The sequence below is a fragment of the Solanum lycopersicum genome, chromosome 4, assembly GCF_036512215.1.
Source record: "Solanum lycopersicum chromosome 4, SLM_r2.1".
Taxonomy (NCBI): domain Eukaryota; kingdom Viridiplantae; phylum Streptophyta; class Magnoliopsida; order Solanales; family Solanaceae; genus Solanum; species Solanum lycopersicum.
Window position 1 is genome coordinate 21055205 of NC_090803.1, and position 4278 is coordinate 21059482.

Below are 4278 nucleotides of genomic sequence, written 5' to 3' on the forward strand. Positions count from 1 at the left end.
AGTCCTCATTCACCGAGGACAACAGTCATGAGTTTCATCTCAGTCTTTAGTCATTTAGTTTCAGTTTTTTCTATTTTGCTGGGGCTTGTCCCAGTATTTCTAGTCTAGTTTAGAGGCTATTTTAAAACCTAGTTAGATTCAGCTTAGTATTGAGTTAATATTTCTTTTGTATTAAACTCATTGTTTTCAAATATCTCAGTTATAGCATATGTGTATTCCCCATCTTTTCATTTTAAGTATGATTTAGCTTCCGCAATAGTTTATTATCTTTAGTATTCTCATGATCATGCCAGCAGGGTTAGCTTGGGATCACTTGTGGTCCTAGGTTTCGTTTTCGCGTTTGAGGAATAGCTCGGGCGTGACAAAATTACTTTGGAATGGATCCTTGAATGAAAGAGAGTTCAAGGATTAAATACCATATCATAACATGAAAAAACCCTCGAGAATTTGAAGAACAAAACCTTTTGCATCCATAGCCCAAGCTCCAAGACCTTGACCTTCAATGGAGGCCTGAGGGGTTTTTGGAAGAGGAGAGCTTTTGAGGGTTTTAGGAATTTTGGGTTTTTAATTTAGGGTTAGGGGTTTATGATGGGGTAATAGGTGTATAATTACCTAAAATCATAGCATAACACACCCCCAAAATACCCAAAGCATTCCTACATGGATTGGACCACTTTAGACAAGTCAAATATTACTTAAATTTTAGGATATCGTCAGGGTACAAGTCTGATTTGCGGAGTTGTTCCAAAATTTTTTTTGGAAATAAATCATTGAAAGGGAGGTACATAACCTGGCCGCGACGTGCCTGTGTTTCACCAAGGCACAAACCCTGCTGCCTTGAGCAGCTTGCATGGCCAAAGTTTGTGTCCTCCATGGAGACCCTTAGGGGGATCCCCAGGCAGTCGTACCCGACGGTTTTGACCGTAAAAATGTCCCTCTAGGTTCTAGAATTATCCCCACTGATTTTAGACTCCAAAAAACACACAGTAACACATATATCATACAAGGACACACTAGCGCACACACAAGGCTAGTTTCAGAACGTCTTGGTCGTTCTTTGCCGTTTGACTTCAAAACTTCACCAACTCATATATAATGGAAAAAAATTATTTTAAATCATTATTAACTTATGTATAACATGTGATGATCTAGTTTTTCCTACTTCATTTTGAGGGTGTAATAATACTCCCCCACTTGGAACAACATTCGTCCTCGAATGACACTAAACACTTTCAAGGACTTCAAGGATCTAACTAGTAGCATACCACACATATCATCAAGGTTATAACATTCATAGTCAATATACAAAACTCACAAGTACACCAACCTTATATCATTAAGCACTTTAACAAACACAAGCAAATTTCAACAAATTCCACAATTCAAAACAGACCCTTACTTCATAACTTTCATTTTATTTATGGAGGAACTACCTTCTCCAAATTTAGACATGCTCATCGCATAATTTCAAAGTTTAACATGTAATAACTTTCAAATCACACATTGGCACATAACATAACAACTTTTAAGCAATTAAGCGAATATTATTAGGTACACATTGATATGAGAAATATAGATTGACTACCAATCTACTTATGAAACAGTGATATCACAAAGAGCATGCAAAACATTAGACCAACAAAGGAACTCATCATCATAAAGAGAAACGCAACTCGTACTAATATACAAGACTCCAAACATAAACAAACTACTAAGAATTTCTAGACTAAAGCATAAGTAAGAATAGAAGGAGAAGTTAAGGATATCAATTACCTTCATATTCACCTAATTCTAACCACTTAGGGTAAAGCCATCTTCAAGGTCTCATACTTCAAATCCCACTACTTTTCACATGTTAGGAACTCACACTACCCTTAACTCATGTACATCATGACTAAATACCAACCTTACAAATCAAGTATAACACCTTCCTCCTAGGATTCAATATAGAACAACAACCTTAAAAATCACCTTACTCTACTCTTAGGCATCACATATCTCAACTCATAGAATAATAATACCCTTCTTTCCCACCATTTACCACATTCTTTCAACACTCTTCAAATTTACACCTTAACTTTTTTACAATCATCATACACAACTTTAAGATAACATCATTTTCCCCTAAAAAGGAATTCATTCAACCATTTTAACTATTACCATGCTTAGAACTATATCACCATACAATTTCACATCACAATACTTCCAATCGCATAAGTCACACATAGCCATAAATGGCATCATATCAGAATCCTCAAGACTAACCTTCACATCTAATCTTCTAGCAGTAAAACCATAATAAGCATCAAAACTCAGTTTTCTATCGCTCAAACTTAGATACATCTTCCCTTCCAAGCAATCACAATCTAGAAATATCACCGGACAAGGGAAAAGAAGAGAGAGACCTTATGGAGTTATGTTCTATGTCATGATACTAGAGTAATGAAGAAAGTTAAACTCTATCGTCCTATAGCCTCACATCCATGGATGTTCCGCGACTGTCACGACCCAAATCCGGGTTGCGACTGGCACCCACACTTACCCTCCTATGTGAGCGAACCAACCAATCTAAACCTTAACATTTCAAGGTAATATCAACATAAAGTAATGCGGAAGACTTAAACTCATTAATGAAATCAATTCATTAACTTCTAAAATTCAACATCTATTATTCCCCAAAATCTGGAAGTCATCATCACAAGAACATCTACTTTAAACTACTAATTCTAAGAGTTTCTAAGAAGCTAAAAATACATAAGAAGCTAGTCCATGCCGGAAGTTCAAGGCATCAAGACATGAAGGAGAAGATCCAGTCCAAGCTAGAAGCGTTAGCTCACCCTGAAGATCCGGTGTGACGAAGACTAGCTTGAGTTACTGTTGAGTCGAAGATGACGGCACGTTTGCTGCACTCCACAAATAACAAGAAGAAAAACATAAAAGTAGGGGTCAGTACAAAACACGGGTACTGATTAGATATCATCGGTCAACTCAAAATAGGGAACAGTATATATAAAATATTATCGTAAATCAACTATAAAACTCAACATGTAGCAACAACAAGTACTATAATCATCAATAAGTACCATCAAGTTCATCCATGAGGGCTCAAGCCTCAACACCATACTCATTTGGGAATTAAGTTTATTAAGTTGAGTATATTATCATCTTTCAAGATTCATTATCTTTCTTCCTCTTGTGTCGGTACGTGATACTCCAATCCCCTACTGCTATGTGTCAGTACGTGACACTCCAATCCCCTAATTCTACGTGACGGTTCGTGACACCCGATCCCCTATATGTGTCGGTACGTGACACTCCGATCCCCTATATGTGTCGGTACGTGACACTCTGATCCCCTATATGTGTCGGTACGTGACACTCCGATCCCCTAATTCTACGTGTCGGAACGTGACACTCCGATCCACTAATACTATGTGTCGGAACGTGACACTCCGATCCACTAGTACTATGTGTCGGAACGTGACACTCCAATCAACTAATTCTACGTGTCGGAACGTGACACTCCGATCCACTAATACTATGTGTCGGAACGTGACACTCCGATCCACTAATACTATGTGTCGGAACGTGACACTCCGATCCACTAATACCATTCTGTAAATCATCAAGCCTTTTCTATACCAAGGCATCATCAATCCCATTAATTTAATTCATCAAGCCTTCTTCTATACCAAGGCCTCATCATTAATAATGTATATTAAAGTTTCTTTTCAAGATTTGGGATTCAATATTTTCATCATGCTTATCTTATCACAATCACATAATCATATTCATGCAAATATACCATTAAGCATATAGTAGGGTTTACAATACTACCAATACATATCATTCACTATTAAGAGTTTACTTATGAAAGCATGAAACCATAACCTACCTCCACCGAAGAATTGAATCAAGCAAGAATTTTCCCAAAGCTTTGTTTCTCCCTTCTCGTTCGATCGTTTCTCTCTCTCCCTTCTTGTTCTTTCTATTTTCTTATTCAAACCCTCTTTCTTTTACCCTAATTAGTATATAATTAAGAATAAAAGATGGCAATAATACCCCACTAATTAACTTAGGGTTACCTCTTTTAACCCCCAAGAATTTGAGTTATTAATATAAACCCACAAACTTTATAATTAAGGCAAGAATAGTCAAAAACGTCCCTTAAAAATTAACCAGAAATCCGACTCCAACTGGGATTACTCAAGCTGTGACGGGCCATCGCGCCTGCAACGGTCTGTCCTGCAGGTCATCGCAAGGGTCAAAGAGTCAATT